Raw genomic sequence first — 22,338 nt, forward strand, 5'->3', positions numbered from 1 at the left:
TCTTCTCGCTGATCTTTAAATACAGTAAAAATCACAAAGGAATTATGTGACCTTTAAAGAAAAACAGCCTGAGGAGAGACCAGATATAACAGGGCATGCTTAATTCTCATGAGACTAATGCTTTCAACTTTTATCACAAAAATACTTTTTTTCTGCACGGATGACATACACAAGACTAATTATCAGATTGTATAAAGTATAACGTAATGTGTTCAATTTCAAAAGCTACAGATACAGCCTCCATCATACCCTGACATGACATTATAAGATACTGTATATAGGTATACTGACCATACACATATAGTTTTTTTTTTAGTTCAGTCTAAAATCTACTAGATTCCTTCATTCAAGCTATATCAGTGGTTCTCAACCTTTCTAGTGCCATGACCCCTTAATAAAAATTTACCAAGTTGTGGGGACCCCTAACAGTAAAATTATTTTGTAGCGTGGGTTGTCAGCACCCAAGACAAGACAAGTAATTTGCACCCCTAACCCACAGACATTTAGCGCTCCTTGAGTCCCTTCCACTTGTACAGTATTAAACCCCTTAAAGGTACATTTTAGGATGTACCATTCACTTTGTTCTCCTTTCTTTCCCTTTTATCTCTATCCTAATTTATTTTCTTTTTTTCTCCCCATTCCTCTCTCTAGCTGTCTTTCTTGCTCTTTCTCCTATACTTTCTCTCCCTTTTTCTTTGTTCCTCTCCCTATTTTCCTCTCCCCTCCATGTAGTCTATTTTTATTCCTTCTCTTACTCCTTGGTGGGGGGAATAGGATGAGTAGCAGTGCTTGCGGGGAGTTGGGATCAGTGACCAATTTAGGTGCTCTTGATCAAGGTCATCTGCTGATCTGAGAACTGTAGTGGGGACTTTAAATGGTAATCATAATCACAGGTAGTATTACTCACTGTGTCTCAGACCTTTGTGGTGTCTCGTAGCAGTGACACCTATGCCGAAATCAGGAGAGAGGGTCTTCACCCCCTCCCTCTTCACATTCCTCACCAGTCAGCTGACCTCTAGTCTCTGCCCCCCAGCTATGATTAAGCACTAATTTATAGTGCAAAACGCATCAGCCATTTACTCCTGTGTTGTGTGCTGTGACTTGTAGTGCATTTTTCCTTTTTTAAATAAAGACAACCATCAAGGTTTTTTGGAGTGCTTCTGTCCATATTTTCTTTTTCCATTTGTTGCCCCCCAGCCATGCTGTGAACAGAATGGGTGGCTGCAAAGAGGCTGAGTGGGCGGCTGCGGGCTCCAGGAACAGCCCAGCTGGGTGGCCGCAAACAGGCTGGGAGAGTGGTGCAGGCTTCAGGAACAGCCCAGGAATTGGTGACCCCTGGCAAATCATCATTCAAACCCACGAGGGGGTCCCGACCCCCAGGTTGAGAACCACTGAGCTATACTGTGCAGATTGATAAATCTCTCACTGCAGCGGTTTTATTTTGACAGCAGACACAAACAACGGCTGCATAGGATTGAATGCAAACACATTTTGGCCAACAATTTGCCACCAATTTTTAGATCGAGGGGCAGCATGTGGGAGTCGGCCAAGAGGGCCACCCACATTCTTTAAAAACTTGGCAAAATTCAAACAGTGTATGGCCTGCTTGAGTCTCTGTATTAAGTATTACTAAGACACCCTTTTCACATAAAATAAGTGCAAGTATGAGACTCAAGGTTCGGGCCTGATGGAAAACTGTCAACAGAGAACAGGAGTGGGAAGTTTAGGCACCAGAGTGTGTCTACTATACAGCTTAGGGGAAGGTGGGTTGCAGTAATTTTTTTACAGCTGTGCTTTACAGGTAAAACAGAACCTATTTGCTCATGGTAGCTGAAAATAGCTGTGTATACCCAATACAACATAGAAAAAATAATATGCCCAGTAAATAAAACAAAATAGAAATCCAACTACAATAGGTCCTAGAGCAAACATATTAATGGGGCCACCCCACTGCTTAGTGCCCCCCAATCCCTATACATACATGGACCTTTTTAGTGATTTATCTTTGGCACCCTGTTCAATAATACCAAAATTAAATTGGCACACATGGTATATGCAAGAGGGAAAAAGGAACCCTGGCTTTCCATCTCAACACCTTTTGCCTATTGACAGTAGACAATGTTTTCTGGCACCCAAGGCTGTTTTAATGGAGTGTCCAGTGTCCATCCCCAGGAATGAAGCAGACCACACTTGCACACCTACATCAATTGTAAACAGGCTAGGTCATAGAGTTGACAGCTGTTTTTCTAATGCACTGTGGCTGCCGCCTTTTGCCCCATGGAAAACTGAAGAAAATGGAGGGGGGGGGTTGCAACACGTTTCAAGCAAAGTGATTTAATACAATGAGCATGGTAAAACACTTTTATTATCTATGGTAAATTGTTGCATGGCCACAATACAACATGTTTCAAGCAAAGTGATTTAGCTACAATGAGCATAGTAAAACACTTTCATTATCTATGGTAAATTGCATGGTCACAAGCCTCCAAAAGCTCAATTTGTACATTGTATAAGAAAAATCTGTATAAACTCTGTATAAAATTCTTTTTCACTGGTACCAAACCTCAGAACTGCTCCACTCTATATATTCATCTTCTGATGCTGCAAGAAGTAGTCGTACCATATTTATTGGTCCTGGCCTCAAGCCTTATTGACAGACAGTTCACACTCTTCTTTATTCTCTTTGGGTCCTGTATCTCCTTTGATCCTAAAAGGTTCCTTTTGGGACTGTCCTGCTCCCCCCCCCCCCCCAACTAAAACTTTGAAAAAACTGCTAGCCCATGTGCTGACAGATGCATTGGACCTAGTGGAACTTCGGTGAAAAGAAGAGCAGCCTCCCCTTGGACCGAGTTGCATGCCAGGATCTGGGATGTAAAGAGGATGGAATGCCTTAAAGCATCCCTACACAACTCCTTCGACAAGCATAATGAAGCCTGGAAACTATGGGACTGCTTGGAGTCTCCACTTACCTGACTCACCTCCTTACTTCTATTGTTGGTTTTGCCAGTTAGGTGTTTTCTTACCCTTCTTTATCCCCCTTTTCTCTCCTTTCTCCCCCTCTATTTTTTCTAGAGTTTCTCTATATGTTTTCTCCTTATTGTTCTACTCACTAATGGCACAGGCCTTGTTCTTGTAAAGCCGAGTACTGGTCAATTGCCATTTGTAGTACCTGCATAGATACTAGTGCTACCTCATTATCTAATTTTATATTCGGAGCTCCTTTAACTACCAGTTTCAATTCTGCTGTTCGTTTTTGAATTACTTCTGCCTAATTGCTTCTGCCGTTATTCCACTGTTTAGTGCTTTATGTCTCGAAATTTATGTACTGCACAGCTGTATTTTCCTGTAGAAAAATGTATAAAAAATGTCAGTTTTCAAAATATTTTCATTATCAATAAGGTAGTCACATTATGATTTCATTTGGAAACCAAGGTAACTTGTCTCCTTTATATATGCCATAAATATGTTTCTTTTGCAATGCATATTTTAGAGAACTGCTGTGACACGTCGGACGCACACACGTTTGCATGCTATACCGTGCCATACTTTTGTCCATAGATTTGTGCACAGGCTAACAAATATTCCCAAAAGTGCAAACGGTAGCACGTCCACAGTCTCCATAGGCAACAGATGGCCTATTTAAAGGGTGCTTTGACTCCTGTTCAGTGCTGACTGGTCTTCAGCTATTCCCTTGTACACTACTTGATTCCTGCTTGATATCCATTGCTGACCTGGCTTGACATTGCCCTGACCTTGGATTCCATTTATGCTTTTGATTATCGGTTTCTGACTTTGGCTTACTCCTGACTTTGCTCCTGTCTGATGTCTTGGTACCTCGCTGCCCACTCATTGCAGACCCCGTTTTCCTTCAGGCTATACTCTGTCTGCTGTTTGGTTTCACGTTACCTCTGAGTGCCCGCACTAGCTTCCCCTCTTTCCAGCTCCAGTGGACATAGCGTGTTCCTGTCTCAAGCCTGCGGGGAGCTTCGGCAAGCCACGCAACCTGAACCTGCAAACCCGGTGGAGTGCCCCTTTACCCTCAGCTGATTTATTCGGCATCATCGCAGTTCCTGATCTGATGTTCTACCTGACCCACCAACTCCTGCCACAAGCTCTGCAATCAACGCCTACAGGCACACGTGCTCCTCCCTTCCCTTGGCACCATCTTTTCCACTCTGTGGGGCCTGGGCTGGATATACAAGAGAGGCCGACCTCATCAAAAGTCTCCTATGAGGTACGTGACAGCATAGTAAAAAATATATATTTATTAAATAAAATAACTTTTTAATTTTAAACAAAAAAAAGGTCACATACAGATTTACAGTAAAAAGAGCTAAATTAGCTAAAGGGAGGAAGGGGGCTCTAAAGAAGGATGCTATAAGCAGTTATGTGCTTCATGAAAACATAAAAGGGAGCAGAGCCTCCACATGCAACCGAGATAGAGGTAGGTTTGTTTCCCAGACTCAACACATAAAAGGTGTAACGGAATGACCCGTGACACCCAGAGACTTTTGAAGGATGGGGGGTTCTCCTGTGCCATCGTCACTAATGACTCTTGGGTCTAGGGTCACCCTGTGCTCCTTCATGGCATAGGGTGACTGATAAATGATAATTTATGTTTTGCAGGATATCTTGGAATATTACAGTTTGGTTAATGCTGTCCACAACAGGTCAATAGGATGGGGCTTGCGGTGATTACATTCTATTGTCCATTGTGTGATGCTAATACCGTTTTGTGTCCATTGTACTAACTAGGTCTGCTCCTGAAAGACATTCCATTGTGAGATGCTAATTAAGTCTGTAAAGGTCAGATGTCTAGCTTTTAGGTGTTAATTCAGCCTGGTTCCTAAGACCCTTCATTATGTATGCTAATACGGTTTTGTGTGTGGAATGTACTTGTCACCTGTAGTAATTAGGTCATGTTAATTATGTCAGATCGGTGCCAAAACGTCTGACATAGGAATGTGTATTATGCAGGTGAATCGCTTATTGGCGGAGTCCGAACGTCTGGGGGATAATTAACTCCTCTGAATGTCATTATCTAAAAGAATGTGATTGAAGCCCCATTGTGTGATGTGCGGGTGGAGAGTTTCTCTGTTCCTTTGATTAACTGTAACATGCCTGTACTGTATATAAGAGAGCTAACCATTAAAGCATTGGTTCATTCATTTGACTCAGACCACAGAGCGTATGTCTCGTCTTTCTGAGGGAATTCTTATGGATTGTGTCTGCTGGCTTGTCGGACTGTCGGATAAGCTGTTGTGGGTTGATGGAATGGAATATCGTAAACGGTGGTGACCGTTCCAGAGGGTAGAGAAGTAAATGTATTGGAAATATCCCTGCAAGTCCAGGGGTATCACAGCAATTCTTTTGACTCCTGTGGAAGTCGTTTGGGCAGTGAAAGCAACTCGTACCTATGAATTTGCTTAGAGTTATTACAATTCAATGCTCCTTGAAATTTTAGAGCCCCTTAAAATGAGTGCATTAAGAAAGGGATCTAAATGCCCACCAAACACTATTCAGAGGCCAATATGAACTGAATCATGTGGATCAATGCACACAGGCAGTTTGCTATATATTTGGGTGCAAGTTCAGATGAACGGTGCCTATTAAAAAGCAACATCTGGCCTGTATGCTGTAGCAGATGTTCTGGTAAATTATTCTGGGAGTCCGCAACACAGGGCAGGTTGTGATGACAACTTGTCCTGCATGAGAATTTCAAAATGCAAATGTCAGTGTGCATCGAGTATTCGCACGCTTAAATCTTAAAAAAAAAAAAAAAAAAAAACGGATGCGTGTTCTTTTGTGCAGATTATGCTATTAATAATGCATTTGCTTATCAAAGCAGAAAATAAGGTCCTCAATATGTAATATTGGGAAGCTTAAAAGCAACAACTCTGGCAAAAGATCCCGATGACCCAACACATCTTTAGTTACAGAAGCAGGTGATAGTGTTAGATGGGAAGACACAATGATGAGTAGGTGCTTACATCAAGCTTGGTGTTTACCACATCAGCCTGTTAAACATCATGAGGGATGGGAATAATTCATGGAAGCTGGAAATGACTTATGTAGTCCATACATATGCACTTGGAGAGGCAGCCAAATGAAAATTAAGAAGCAACTTCTTGAAGAGTTGGGGATATAACACAGACACCAATCTAAGTGTAGTATTAAAAATGAGTTTAATGCACATATGGTTGTGGGTACTCACAAGAGTGAAGCAACACGCGTTTACGAAGCATGCACTCTCCTGAAGGAGTGCATGCTCCGTAAAGCGTTGCCCATTGGTCCATTACGTCTCAGAAGTGACATCATCTCCGACTCCCCCTGTGTTCCAGAATCCAGGAAGTGTCGGCACCTACCGGCTTGTCCTGCTCTGAGCACTCATCGTAGAAACCATCCAGATGTAACCACGGGCACCCCGCTATTTGTGCAAAATGCCTTTTGCTACTTCACTCTTGTGAATACCCACAACCACCATATGTGCATTTAACTCATTTTTAATGCTACACTTAGAATGGCACCTGTGTTTTATCTCTAGTGTTAGATGGGCACTGTTAAGTGAGATCATGTACACATACACAGAAATGTACATTTAGTGCTAATGTCAATCTGTTTTCTACTATTTTTTTTTTTTTGTGCAGGTTAGAAAGTTGAAGCAGATATAAAATTACAGATACCAGCAACACAAATTGTTTTTACACTAGTTTTAATACAGGATAAAATAGCATCAACATAGAAATTTTCATGCTGCGATCGCAACTATATCCCAGCTGTTCACACTAAAGAAGACATCTGCCCCATCTGTGGTCAGCCTAAGCTTGTGAGTGAAGGGTCATCAATCCATATTGTAGACCAACTCCAAGCAGCAAGCATCTCTTAGTGAACTTCCAATACAGCTGTAGTCCTAATAGAGCTCTTTAATATGAGTTTATGATGTGAAAGCTAGCACACAAGAAGCAGTTTCATAATTTTACATGGAAATGTATTTATTTATTTATTGCTAATGCAGATGCACCAATCTTGAGCAGAGTAAGCCTTTAGTCTAAAGCAGTGCCCAAAAAGTAACCAGTAGGCACTAATGCAGCTGGGAATTTTATGGAAGTTTAGTGGATACTTATTATACTGCTACGTCTGCTGCCGCGGCGTGCTCCTTTCTGTCAGTTTATGTAGAAATTGCTCACTGGAGAACTAAGTACCTGGTGTTGCATGATGGAATAGATACAGTAAGTCAGGCTGAAATAATAGGATTATCCTACTGGCATTACAATCCATTTTTAGTGGTGTTTGAACAGGGTGTCTGGACTCTGGGCTGTGGCTTCTAAACACCGGAGGATTTTTGGTTTATGATGCAACTAAATGGATCCAAGATTGAAGTGCCACACCAAAAGTTAACAGTCCCGGCACAAATGTATTCCAATATAAGCTCAGGTAAAAGTCTACTATATAAAAAAGCCAACATGTTTTGGGGGCCTGAACATGTCTCCTTCATCAGGTCTTAATGTAAGAAACAATCTATGTGAACTAGCCTGGATAGGGAGCCTTCAACTAACTGCTGACAAACTCTGTGCTTCATCACTCATTTTTTTATAATACCATTTACCGCGGGGTTGATGTACTAAAAGTAAAATAGACTGTGCCCCATTCCCCCTCCTCCATTGTGTTCCCAATACAATTATCCCACCTGTAAGTTCCAACCCCCAGACTTCTGGCTCACTTCAGAGATGGGAGGAGGTGCCGGCTTTGCTGTGCTCTCCCCTCCTGTCACAACAGTGCTACTACGTGAAGCAGATGACACAGGGTGGCTCTACTTCGTGCTGTACACACATGGCTTGATTACCCACACCTTATGTCCTCCAAGGGCTGGCCATCTCCCAGCAGCAGGAAATGTTGGTAGAGGGCAGGGAATCAAACTTTGTACAGTCCTGGGTAAGAAAGATTCTGTGTTCCCTGCTTCATGGATGAGTTCTGTTATGACAGGAGAGGGTGAGCACAGCACAGCCTGCACTTCACCTTAGCAGCCAGGCAGAATGTCAATGGGGTGGCTGGCCTAAGGGGGTACAACTGAAATCTGGGGGGGCACAGTCCACCCACAGCACCCCTCCTAGATCCGGCCATGATTGGTGGTCAGTGGGAAGCCAGGGTAACCTACCCTGTTACTTTGGTGTTCAATGAGGAGCCCCAATAACAAACACTCCTACATTGGTGGTAAATGAGGATCCCCAGGATAAAGCTTTTACCATGGTGGTCAGTGAAGAGCCCCAGTGATTTACCCATTTACACTGGTGGTAAGTGCCTCCATTATATTGCAGTAGCTCATTATTATATTATTATTCTTTTTCCTACCCAGATACTCAGAATGGCGCAGAAAAGCAACAAAACATAGCTACCTGTCCTGGAGTGCTGGTCCCTGCCAATCTACCTCTCCCGTCTTTACCATGTGCTTGTACAAGATATCACCTGCAAGCACCTGTGACAAATGCAAGAGAAGGATCACAGAGACCAGTGCAGCAGAGCAGGTAGTCATGTCTTCCCACCACTTCCCTGTGGAACTCTACACATTGGGGGGGGGGTGTAGCTTGCCATGCAGCCCCCTACATTAAAACACCAAGCCTGGAGCAGCCATTCCTCCTGACCACCCCCACTCGACCCGGCTCTGCCCTGTTCTTGCTATTTAGGTGCAGGGTTCCACATTCCTGCCAGCCCATGTTTTATTACAGTTTCAATTACGTATTACTGTATGTCCTTCTCAGTGCTTGAAATGACATTGAACACAGTGTAGTCGAGCTGACCCACCAATGTTTTTAATAAAATATTATTAATTTTGCCTCCACAGTTGACTCAGGAAAACTTCCTACAGCAAGCCTCACATGGTTGACAGTTGTATTGAGGATTTTATAGATTCAATATTATTCAGCATTCTGGAAGCAACTAGTGCTCAGATTACAAATTAGCCTGAAAACTGATTACATAAGCAAGGGACCTGAAGTCGTTAGCTTGAGCTTCCACCAAACATGAATATTAAAATGCTGAGCCCTTGCATTCAAGTTGTAGGGTAAAGACTAAAATATTTAGAACAGAAAGAATAGAGCTAATGAAGATTAATCAACATCCCTGAAGGTGGGAACATATGTCCACAGTCATTGGTTAAGCTATACGTCTTTTAAAAACCTCTCCATGGTGGCCATTGAGACATTAATAAGCACAAAGAGATCATTTATTTCTAAATGTAAAATGATGCTTTAAGTAGGCCTTTGGATATATGTTTAGCACTCAGATCAAACCTTGTTTGCAAATTAATGTTTAAGTTACTATGCAGAACACACTACAAGATCATTTATTTAATAAAAGAGAAGTGATGGCTATGGGTTTCTTCACCATGCACACTGATCTGTACTTTACACAAAATATTATATTTTGCTTTGTAAAATGATTATTGCACATAGCTGGTCATACACATGTAAAGTTTTGCTCCAAAAAAAAAAAATTTGAATTTGATTTCAGAAACTCTTGTTTAATTTACTATTAGGTAAAGGATAAGTTCAGCTTTTCCGTAAAAAAAAAAAAGCCTCTAACATTGTACCAGCAAACAGCAGATTGCTGATGCCACGCAGGTCTGCTGCAGACTGTCGGTGTATCTGTGTGCCCGTACATCCCATATGGGTAAGCAGATAAAATCTGACAGGAAGTGAGAATAAAATACCACAGCACTGTGGTAGTTCATCGAAAAAACTACAAGTCGACAGCCACAAAGGGTGCTGGACCCTGTAGTTTTACATACACAGAACACTGAATGAGTGACGGGCAGGTGGATTCCCACTCAGCCAAATTCTTTTTAAATCTTGCGAGAGAAAAGATAGCTAACTGTCAGATCTGGGAGCCAGGGGGGGGGTGGGAAGTGGGGGCTGGTCAGTCTGTATATGGGTGTAACATGTTACAAAAAGGTGAACTTTTAATGGGTCAAATCAATGATACATTTTGACCATAGTAGCAAAAACGTTTAGAGAAGAAGTGTGGAAAATGTTTGTGAATGTGTATGTGGTTTTCATTTGGGAAATTCCATTCATTCCAAAACTGAATGTTAAAAAACTTTTTAAACGATATTCATCAAGTCTCTAATGCCATTCCGAATGTACAGATTATGAGGTCTTAAACTGACCATACAAAATGTAAAAGGAGATCCAGTCAGGATAAACTGTCGGTAGACGGACACTCTAGGGACAAGGAGTCATATACTTATAATGTACATAGTTTTTTACATGTATGTATATGCTCTTGTACAGATTCTGAGTTTGTTACGAAGAAAACAAGCCCTGAAGAAGCTGATACACAGACCTCAAAACATGTTGGCTACTTCAATGTAACATCTCTGTTTGACATGTTGTACATACATTATTGTTTGTATATGTAGGGGCATATGTGTTATTCCCCTACTGTTTTATGTTTATATGTCTTTCTATTATTCAATAAATATTTAAATGCAAATATGTATCTAATTGTCTGGAGGAGACCATTTAACGCTCCCAGATCTATTACAAATTCTCTTTCCCGTGGTTTATATCGAGGGTTGGCACTCCACGACAATATTACTCAAACTTAAATATATGGGCCTGGACGATACATTTTTACTATACCATTAACAAAAGGTCAATTCTTCTGTAGTCCAAGATAAGAACATGAAGTTTGCCAAGGGCACAGAACAGCTCTGAATTTCTGAGACAATCAACAGTTATTCCTTGCACTTATCAAACAGAAGAAACTAAATACTTCCAATTGCTTATTTAATGTGACACAAATTTCTAGTTCTTAACTCAAAATAGCATCTTCTATTGCTCTCAGCCTCCTCCAAATCTTCATTTTTTTTTGCCATGGACTTTGGACACTGACTAGAGACTATGGATTTGTAGTGTGCATAAAGCGTGCACACGACAACAACTAACACACACTAAAAGAAGGGGAGATTTTTTTAGCAGAGTTGGTGAGCACACAGCAATTTCTTTGTTACTTCGTTTGTTATTACTATGTTACAAGTCGTGTTATATATTGTGTATTAATGACGTATTTTTATGTCCTACACAGACCACACAATTCAAAAGAAAAGTTGCAAGGCCCTGACGAAGCACCACTGTGTGAAACTTGTTGGCCAGCTGCATACTGCTACTTATCTCGCTTTTGTAACTATTGTGGTCCATGCTAATATTTGTATATTTGTTTTTATGAGTATAATTCAATTTTGATAAATTTTTTGAACAATTTGTGTCTAGTGTGCTTACCTTTAAACAGTGTTGACGTCTCTCACTTTAAAATCCCTCACTTTGGGAGAGCTATTGTCCCTCTCAATTGTTCTTCTCTTTTATTTTAACTAACACACACTACTCATTCTAAATGGAAGCAGGGGGAAAAGGAAAGGTTTGGGAGCTCATGGAGGATTTTTACAAGGAAACAAAGAAAAAGTAGGAAAAAATTTATCTATAAATGTCACCTCCACCGGCCCATGGGTCAAATGCACCTTCATCACAGGAAATGTTATTTTTTGAAAATAACAAAGAAAATGAATTTTTAATGGTGCCACAAACACAATAATTCTATAAACAATATTTTATTTCAAATTTTTAAAAACTTGGGGTATTCAGTCACTCCCCAAAAAACATTTTGTTAAAGTTTTTTTATAATATATATATATATATATATATATATATATATATATATATATATATATATATATATATATATATATATATATATAAAAATAAAAATCATACACACAGATAATTTGTAAAATCACAATGCTCTTTGCTCAACATGTTTCGCTTTGCTGCCTCTTCAGGGGCTAGAAAGCATGTGTAACTATAAGAAGACGATACAGTAAATACAGAACAAAAAAACCCACAATATTTACAGATATTTGCATTTGCATATATTGACCTGAAGAAGCAGCAAAGCAAAACATGTCGAGCAACAAGCATTGTGAATAACACAGTTAGCTGGATTCAGGTACACGGGCCTAACGTTAGGCAGGCGTAGCGTATCTCATATACGCTATGCGCCGTAAGTTAGAGAGGCAAGTGCTGTATTCACAAAGCACTTGCGTCCTAAGTTACGGCGGCGTAGCGTAAATGTGCCTGCGTAAGCGCGCCTAATTCAAATTGTGAAGAGGTGGGCGTGTTTTATGTAAATAAAGCATGACCCCACGTAAATTACATTTTGAACGAACGGCGCATGCGTCGTCCGTGGACGTATCCCAGTGCGCATGCTCCAAATTACGCCGCAAAGACTTATTGGTTTCAACGTGAACGTAAATTACGCCCAGCCCCATTCACGGACGACTTACGCAAACGACGTAAAAATGTAAAAATTTGACGCGGTTCCGACGTCCATACTCAACATTGGCTGCGCCATCTGTTTGGTGGAATATCTTTAGGCCTGAAAACGCCTTACGTAAAGGGCGTATCTTTACTGCGACGGGCAAGCGTACGTTCGTGAATAGGCGTATCTCGCTGATTTACGCATTCTAGGTCATTCTAAATCAGCGTACACGCCCCTAGCGGCCGGCGTAAATAGACAGCTAAGATACGACGGCGCCGACGGTCGTATCTTAGCTAGATTTAAGTGTATCTCAATTTGAGAATACACTTAAATATATGACGGCGCAGATTCAGAGTTACGACGGCGTAACTACTGATACGCCGATGTAACTCTATCTGAATCTGGCTATGTATCTGTATTTATGTGTGTGCAATATTTGTAAAAAAAAAAAAAAATCTTTACCAAAATGTTTTTTGGGGGAGTTTAATTTTTTTTTATGAAATACAATATTGTTTTTATAATTATTGTGTCTGTGGCACCATTAAAATCACTTTTCTTCATTACTTTCAAAATATAAAATAGGAAACAACTTTATCAATTATAGATTAGAGGATCATTAAATAGTGATGATGTTTTGGTTTTATTTGGAGAATAAAGGGGACAAAATACAAGAAGGTATTAGTTAGGGTTTGCATACACTTTAAACAGCTTCTAGCACTGTATATCGATTAGAATTAATCTGAGTTAACTAATAAAAAGGTCAAACATATTTTCAGTAACACAAAAAAATGCTCAGTCATTATTCCTAGCCATGCAAAATAAAGCAGTAATACCAAGACAACTACAATTTTGTGTCTGTATGAAAGTTTGTTAGTAGTCTGAATATTTAGAAAAACAATATAATGACACTTCTAAAATGCTGCAGCAGACTTGAATAATTTGATTCCCAAACCCATGATTAAGTCCTAATTATTTGATTGCAAAGAATGTTGAATTTGAGCACAACTATAGAAATGATAATAAATTGCATTTGACAAAGTATTCATTAAAATAGCATTTAGTCAGGAAATAACGTACTTGTATTTTGATATAGCTATTGTTTCCCGCAGGCCGAAAAAGCAAAATTGTCAGTTATCCAGTTTTTTATGTTGTGAATTTCCTTGCATATTTAAGAAGCTGTAATCTGCTAAATATATTCTTCAGCAAAATTGACCCATAAAACCCTTAACCAGTGCAAATGATGATGCTTTTAATACCCATTATAATGTGTATTTCGATGCTTAGCAGAAGTGCCAGAACAAAAGGTCATGTGGTGGTGCTGGAATTTGGCAGACTCATGGAAAAATGCTGTATTACTGGGTGGTGGGCTTGGGTGAGAGAAACAGTGTCAAAAGGTTTAACACTGTCAGAACATTGTATAGAATTGTTAGGAGCAAGATTAGAATGAACATGCACTGGCAAAGAGTGCAAAATGTGAATCAACAACTGTAGAATCAGCATACAAGTCATTTCTACACATATATACGTTTTGGTAAATCAGTTAGCATTAGCTATTTTAAAATTGATGTTAAAGCTGTACGCCAGGTAAAGCTTGGACCAATGTAACTATGGATAAAACATGACACTGGGATCCCTCTGGAAGGTGACAATCTCTGTAGTAGTAATCGCTACTACAGTGACCGCTATCTTCCAGTCCCGTTCCAAGCTGTTGCTGAGTGGCGTTCTCTGAGGCCTCGTACACACGACCGAACATGTCTGCTGAAACTGGTCCGCGGACCAGTTTCCGCGGACATGTTCGGTCGTCTGTACGGCCGACCGGACAATTTTCCGGCGGATCGGACAGGTTTCCAGCGGACAAATGTTTCTTAGCATGCTAAGAAACATGTCCGCTGGAAGCCTGTCCGTCGGACATGTTCGGTCGTCTGTACGACTCACCGGACATGTCCGCTCGGCCGAAAGCCCTCGCATGCGTGGGAGGGATTAGACGCATGCGTGGAAGCATTGACCTTCCAGGGTCACGCACGTCCACATCACCGCGTTCGCTGTCTGCGGGAAATTTGATCTGATGGTGTGTATAGCCATCAGACCAAAATCCGCCAGCGGAAAAGTCAGATGAAAACGGTCCGCGGACCGTTTTCATCGGACATGTCGTGTCGTGTGTACGAGGCCTGACTGAACAAGGTGGAGAAGTGAGGTGGTGACGTCAACCTCTCCATCTTGTCCAATTAGAGAACATTTGCATTAATTGATAAAAATTCTAGGTATTCTGTAAATGGTGCCTGTGCAAAGCGAGTGGCCCTATGCAGGAGGGCAGCCTCTCGGCACAGGACCCGGAAGATAGAAGTGATCATTGTACTAGTAATGACTACTACAATGATTGTCACCTTCCAAATAGATCCCGAAGGTAAGATTCATACTTACTGTACATAGCAAAAAAAAATAAAAAAAAAACATAGCTGGAAGTCAGCATTAAGGTTATAACAGAGGGACCAAAAGAAACAGAAGACCGCTTGTTTGTTGCATTAGCCAGGTGTACTGTTAGGAGTAATTTTCTTTGTGCTTTCACATGCGTAATTGGAGCGGGTTAATGCACATTTAAATCTAGAGTGCTTAGAGTTAAAAGGCATTGACCAAGGCAGATATTCTGATATTAAGTGTTGTTTAGTTAAGTCAGCAATTTTGTAAATATAAAAATTATGTAATAAATAAAATAAACTGATTGAAAAACTTTAAAAGACAGGTTCCATCCCCAGCCTCTGTTCTCTAGTGGGGACCCTCCTGTTTATGTAAAAATAGTTTTTTATTATAGTATATAAAACAAACATTTTTTCTTCAAAATGCACTTGTGTGCAATCTGCTGTGGGTGTCAATGTATTGCTAACAACACCCCAAACGCTGAACGTAAACACAGTGTGTTAACCTGCACAGGATCGCATGGTACCACATTTTTTTTAACAGAACGTTTTTATTTTAAAAACAAAATAGGCATTACAAAAAAAAAAAAAACATTTCACGGTAATGAACTGCACAGAGAGAATTCATGAAGCACCAAAAAAAAAAAAAAAAAAAAAAAAGGTACCAGGCTCGGCAGCACACCTGGTGCACTTTGGGTCAACCTGAGGATATAGCATGTGCTATGCAGAAATTTTAATTTTATTATTGTCTCTAGCCAAAATCATAGAGGGCACGTAGGGAGATATGCAGTCACCCCATTTGTCTTCAGTGAGGGGGGAGATTCCTGCACTTCATCTGTCAAATAGTCGGGTAGATTTTGTGTCATGGGCCACAGACAAGCGGAGGTATAATGACAACAAGGGTTTCCCCATCTTCTTGGATGTCATAAGGCGCTCCATGGGGTGAGACTTTAGAACAATATGATATGGAAATTGGGTTTCAAGAGCATGTCTTAATTGCCAATAGCAAAACTGAATTGATTTAGGCAACAAGTATGCTTGCCGCAGGGACAGAAAGGGCAGGGACCTACAGTCTGAAATGACCCGTTTAGGATAGAGGTGAGGATCAGGAAGTGTACATAAATGGGGGGGGGATTTCCTAATAAGGGGGTTTGGTTTGAGGGGAGAATTGAGATGGCTTCCTATAAATGGCCAAGGCCTGAATCAAGACCTGGATCGTAGCTCGCATAGGGCCTGTCACAGCTGGATGAGCCCTAGGTCCTCGGAAAACTAGGTTACTCAGGGCCACGTGGGAGCCCACAAGGGCCACCCCCAGTTCACTGCAGGATTCGGTCTAGGCTGAGAGATCCACCTCCGCACAGTTACCAGTGCCGCTGGCCAATAGTACAATTGGAAATTCAGAAGTGCCCGGCCACCACTAGATAACGGGAGGTGCAGGGTTTTCAGAGACATGGGGGGGGGGTGTGCCCAGCCCAGACAAAATACACCACTACCCCATCCAACCGTTGAAAAAAAAAAGATCTTGGAATAAGGGTCAGAGTATTGCTAAAAAAAATAAAGGGATTTAGGCATGTACACAATTTTAAGGAGGTTCATCCGCCCAACTGGTGTCAAGGGGAGGGTTTGCCAGGTGGTGCACCTGCAAGCAAGTTGGGACAGCAGTGGGTGAACACTCTTTTCAAGGTAGGCAGCATTGGTACCCCCTATACCGATTCCCAGGTAAGTAAATTCATCAACCCAATGCAATGGTGTATGTGTGTTTATTCGTGGTACCGACGGGTGCAGTGGGAATAGCACCGATTTGTCCCAACGTATACCAAAAAACCGACTGAATCACTCAAAAACCGAGCGAAGGGATGAGGAAGCATCTGCAAGATAAATAGTCATCGGCGTATAGAGACAGTTTCTCCTCCATGGTCCCTACAACTATACCCTTCATTTTTGAGTCTGCTCTGAGGAGAATCGCTAAGGGTTCCAAGGCCAAGGTGAACAGGCCAGGGGACAATGGACATCCCTGTTGGTTTCCCCTACCCAAGGGGAAATTAAGCAGAGAGGTCACCATTATTTCGGACCCTCGCTTGGGGGAGGGCATAAAGCATCTGTAGCCAGGACTAGAACCGAGGGCCAAACCCAAAGCTAGTCAGGGTGGCCCAGAGAGAATTCCACTCAACCAAATCAAAGACATCAAGAGAAGCCACCACTCCTGCGGTCCCTGGAATAGCCATCAGCCATAGCCATATGAGTATGGAGCCGTCTAATATTAATGTCCATTCCACTTCCTGACATGAAGCCCGATTTGTCTGGTTTCACATGCAGCAGTGAGATATGCTGATAGGAGGAGCACAGAGTGGAATCCTGCTTAAGAAACACAATAACCACTGCATCACTCATGGAATGTGGGAGCGATTCTGCTACCAGCGACTTGACCAGCAGAGAATGAATTCAGGGGATTAAATCTTCGGCATAGTTTTTGTAAAATTACAATGGAATCCCATCAGGGCCAGGGGTCTTACCTGGTTGGAGCATCCCCAAAGCCTTTTGTACTTCCTTGACAGTAATGGGTAGGTCTGTATACAAGAAAAAAGAACCGCTGCTCCAGGTGTATGATGAGAGCCTGAAATGGAGTGTCTCATAGAGTGCCAGCCCGGCCCGCCTCCTTAATGATTAAGCACAAGATGTATGTGTGACTTCATGCTGGTGTCTTTGGTGTCATCACTGTAAACAATAAAAGGCAATCGGGGACTCTGTCACGCAGCTATAGCTCCCGACATGTGTGTATCTGTATGGGGGGGACGTCGGGGAACACTGGGGATATACAGCCACTGAAATATGTGCGGTTTCTTAGGCTACGCACTGCATCTCCACTTTGTGATCTTGTATTTTTATTTGGTATTTTTCTTTTTCTTATTGAATGTAGTACAGGGGAGAGCGCTCATGCATTGACAGTCACCTTATATGTCAATTCACTATGCCTTTTCTTGTATTCAATGCTGCATCTACTGCTGATTTATGTATGAACAATGTCTGGCAACTGTACATTTGCTCTGTCTGTTTACATCAATAAGCAACCTTTTTGTTAAAAAAATAAAAGGCAATCGGAATCTTTAGATGTTCAGCCGTTTTTCTTCTCTTACAATGGGTAGGTCTAGTTTGTCACAATACGTAGAGGTCAACGGGGAAATATATGTCCGCCAGAAAGGAAGCGAACATACAAAGTCTGATAATTGCAGTGCATTTTTAAAAATATTACTACTTTTGGTTTATTCCAGTTCAAATTAATGAACTGAAAATCCCACTGCACTGGATTGCATAGGAACACGGACCAGGTTCCTGTGTAATTCTGGTTTGAGCCAGCTCTTACATGATAGCATTAAAAGAAAGTTGTACTAAATAATGACAGGGTCTAACTGGTAATAGTTTTTCTGTCAGACTCTAGATTTGTCTTGTATGTAGAGTTTTGCTGATTGAACCATGGCTAGGTAAAGAAAGTTATTTGTAAAACAGCTAGTAATAGATTCAAGGACAATGATATAGGATTTCAAAGCTTATGTCTACATCACCTTTCTCCAAGTGGCACCTTTCTCATGAGGGTCTAACCCTAACCCTGCAAGTGCTGCTGCTCCAGAGCTTAGTAAATAAGCAGAAGCTCTGATGACTTTCATCATCTATTCATGTCCTCTAGCAGAGTGCAACCGCGCTTTGCACAGTGCACAGTCTATTTGACTTTAGTAAATCAACCCCTGTGCACTTTAAATGTGAGGTTGCCCCCCGTTCTGACAGGAGACATGACAGGGATCTACTGTTCCCAGTAATCGGAAACAGTGATCTCTGTCATGTCCCAGTAAGCCCATCCCCCTACAGTTAGAACACACCCAGGGAACACACTTAACCCCTTTAACGACCCCTAGTGTTAACCCCTTCCCCGCCAGTGGCATATTTTTACATTGATCAGTGCTATAAAAATGCACTGATCAATGCAATAATGTCACTGGTCCCCAAAAAGTGTCATTTGGGGTCAGATTTGTCCACCACAATGTTGCAGTCCCGCAAAAAAAAATAAACAGATCATCGCCATTACTAGTAAAAAAAAGAAAACAATCCTATAGTTTGTAGATGAGATAACGCAATATAGCTAGCACAAATCAATAAATATACACCTATTGCGATTTTTTTTGTAACAAAAATATGTAGAAGTATATATAATCGGCCTAAACTGACGAATAAATTTGTTTTTTTATATATTTTTTGTTGAATTGGTATTCTAGCAAAAAGTTTAAAAAAGATTTTTCAAAATTGGTCGCTCCTTGTTTGTTTATAGCACAAAAGAAAGCTCTATTTGTGTGGGGGGGGGGGGGGAGTCAATTTTGTTTGGGTACGGCGTTGCACAACCGCGCAACTTTAATTTAAAGCGACGCAGTGCCGTATCGCAAAAAATGGCCTATTCATTAAGGGGGAAAATCCTTCCAGTCCTTAAAAGCTCCCACAAAAAAAAAATGAAAATCCAGCAGCTACAAATACAGCAGCTACTGACTTTTAATATATGGACACTTACCTGTCCAGGGCTCCCGCGATGTCGGCAGCCAAAGCCGAACTGACGCTCGTGGTTCTCTACTGCGCATGCGCGAGTTGTGCGTCTTCAGTGGTCCCCGCTGTGTTCTGGGAGCTGTGTGTCTCCCAGAACACAGCAGGGGTACAGAGGAGGCGACAAAAGTGGCGTAGATCGCTGAGGTGATCTATGCCAGGAAGTGGGAGCAAATACCTGTATTACACAGATATCTGGGTTCCAAAAAGTGGAAGTTACATATATGGGTGGAACCCCCACTTTAAGTGGTAAATCCAATCCAATTAGAAAAACAATGCGTTGCTGTTTAAGTAAAAGTAGAGAGCACGTAGCAGTAGCAGGCAACATATATGAACTATAGCGCATCACTATGTACACTGGGTTTTTTAGTGTGTTAGGGTGCACCCAAGTTAATTTAGATTAATGGGCTGCGTTACCATGTGACTGCATGCTCCTTTAAAGTCTAAATAGCCCTCAAGGTCTCCTCAATTCAATAGAATTCACACTTCAGTAAAGTCCACTCAGCAAGTCTACACTTTACATCTACACAAGCTGGAAAAAGTGATCGCTGACATTCACACAGTGATGGTTACAGAAAAATTGGACAAAAATATTTAGCTTGCCCTTAAATTGCTCATTAAAAAAAAGGCAATACATCTTTCACACCGTAGTTAAAACGAATGGTCCTTTCACACAGGCTTGTCAGTGATACAGATTCTGCTTAGCGGGGGATCGATCCGCTGATACCCGCCGAGCAGGCGGATGAAAGGTCCGTCTCTGATCACTGTGCTGAGATGGACCCTCTATGGGAGATCTGATGAAAACGGGCCGCCTGTCGATTTTCATCTGATCCAATCCTTCAAGAAACATGGAAAATAGGGTTTCCATCCATTTGGATTTCACAGACAAGATCAGATCGTGGATGTCAGGGGACATGTCACTACTGACATCTGTCGTTTCATGCAGGTGCATGGAGCGTCCGATCAGGACCACCTGAAAAACTGTCAGTCGGACCTGAATGGAGCGCCCATGTCAAACGGCCTTAGTGTAATATCACTCTTCAACTTAACAATTACCCATCAACATACTGTATAATTGGAATCTTTTTTTTAATGTTGCATCTCAATTACTCACCAGTAAGTTCTCCACCACTAGTGAAGGCTGGGGTGTAGGCTCGTCATAGTCAGAAGACTGCCTCTCTTCTTGAGCTGTTAGAGAAAAATAGTTTGTAATAATTAGGATAATAATATTTTCTTTAATCATTAAGCATTTGAACAGTGGAATAGAGGTGCTTCACCCACAATCATTATGTACATGATAAACATGGTTAAAGTTTATTGATAAATGAATAAAACACTCATCACAGTGCAATAGTTTTGGTGTGAAGCTGATTTGTAGCAATTACATAACTGTGTGTGTGTGTATATATATATATATATATATATATATTTTTTTTTTATTATTATAGATATTGCGCACACACACAAGTACAATATATTAAGACATATGTAGATGAAAGGTTGCATCTTGAAAACTTGACGTATATAGTGAGTCGACGCTCACTACCTTAGGAGTAAATGCAAGTAAAAATACATATCTGCAAAGTAAGAATTTAGTATAATTTAGTATAAGATATATGCCACAATTATTTAAAAAAATGCTGTAGTTACAGACCTCAAGGGCCACCATACAGGACCTAGTACTTACAAATCAGCTTTAATTAATTGCACATGGCACTAATTCCAATGAGTGACCTGCCAGGAAACGTCTGGTTAGTGAACCATTGAAATTGGACCCGTGAAAACACAAGGGGGCAAGCAGAGGTGGGTGCAGCATAGGTGAAATAAAAGTATCTCCATCCAATAATATCGCCCAGAATAGTCGCTGTGAAAAAAAAGCTGTGTACTATATTTATGTCTAAATCTAGGTACAACTGGCATAATATAAACCCAAAGTCACAGTCCAGCGGGAGAGTACCTAACTGTTTCTCAGAAAAAAAAAAAACATGCAAACAAAGATAAAATACAGAGAACTACAAAGAGTGCATAGCTATAAATACTGACCAGACTAGCCCCCCAAGGTCCTAAATGCATGGCTTGTTACAGCTTGTTAAGAAATGGCTGCACCCAAAGGCTCTGTTTGGCCCCCATGAGGTGGAGTGAATTGTGATATACCTGTATCTGAGGTCCCTGCCTGGCGATTTTTCCAGTGTTGGGTAACCTATTGAGATCCTCAATCTGTGGATCATCTGGTGAACAGATACACTGTGGTGAAGAATCTATTTGGGTCTCCCAGTTGACAAAACACTGCTTCTTCATGCACACCGAGGACTCCCATAGTTTTGAAGAAGGGAGCTCTGCAGAACCCCAGACTCCACACACACGTTGGCTCAGAAACATCTCCTTCAGCTCCTCTATGGTCTACCCCTAGCTGCAGATCGAGACATGTTCAGTGCAGGAGGTGTTGTTTCTGGGGCCATACTTGGGCCCATTCCTAAAGGAGGGGCATATGCAATAAGGAGCCATCCAGAGGGTTTCGGAAATTTGCACCACGTATCTTGATCTAAGTGAAGGGTAGTTTGGTTGTGATCTGCAGGTAAACCACCTCCCTTACCAAGACCTTACTAGACCCAGGCAGCATGGTAGGGCTTGTGCATACCAGACTGATTGAAAGAACGAGCCCAAGAGGTAAAACCTTTCGTGCTGTGTGTGTGCATAGGGACACTAGGGAATACTAACTAGAATCAGTGTCAAAACTTAGTGCATGATATCATAATGGGATGGGATTATCCTTTTTTTTGTTTTTTTGTTTTTTTAACTGTGGGAGTGTATGGCCGCGTACACACGGTCGTTCCAAACCGATGAGAATGGACCGAGGTTCAGTTTCATCGGTCCAAACCGACCGTGTGTATGGCCCAATCGGTCTGTTGTCCTTCGGTCCAAAATTTTAAACATGCTTTAAAATCGAACCGATGGACCACTGTCCGATCGATCCAAACCGATAGTTAGTACACAAAAGCATCGGTTCAAAACCCACGCATGCTCAGAATCAAGT

The 22,338-nt window shown here is 41.4% G+C and overlaps 1 long non-coding RNA gene across 1 annotated transcript in view; it reads right to left on the minus strand.

The window, feature by feature from the left end:
* Positions 1 to 22,338, minus strand: part of LOC120943526 — a 107,940-nt gene that overhangs the window by 37,783 nt on the left and 47,819 nt on the right. Inside the window, exon 2 of the long non-coding RNA XR_005750292.1 lies at positions 20,419 to 20,492. This is a non-coding gene — a long non-coding RNA (uncharacterized LOC120943526). The remainder of the gene's footprint in view (positions 1 to 20,418; positions 20,493 to 22,338) is intronic.

This window comes from Rana temporaria, chromosome 6, assembly GCF_905171775.1.
Source record: "Rana temporaria chromosome 6, aRanTem1.1, whole genome shotgun sequence".
Classification (NCBI taxonomy): domain Eukaryota; kingdom Metazoa; phylum Chordata; class Amphibia; order Anura; family Ranidae; genus Rana; species Rana temporaria.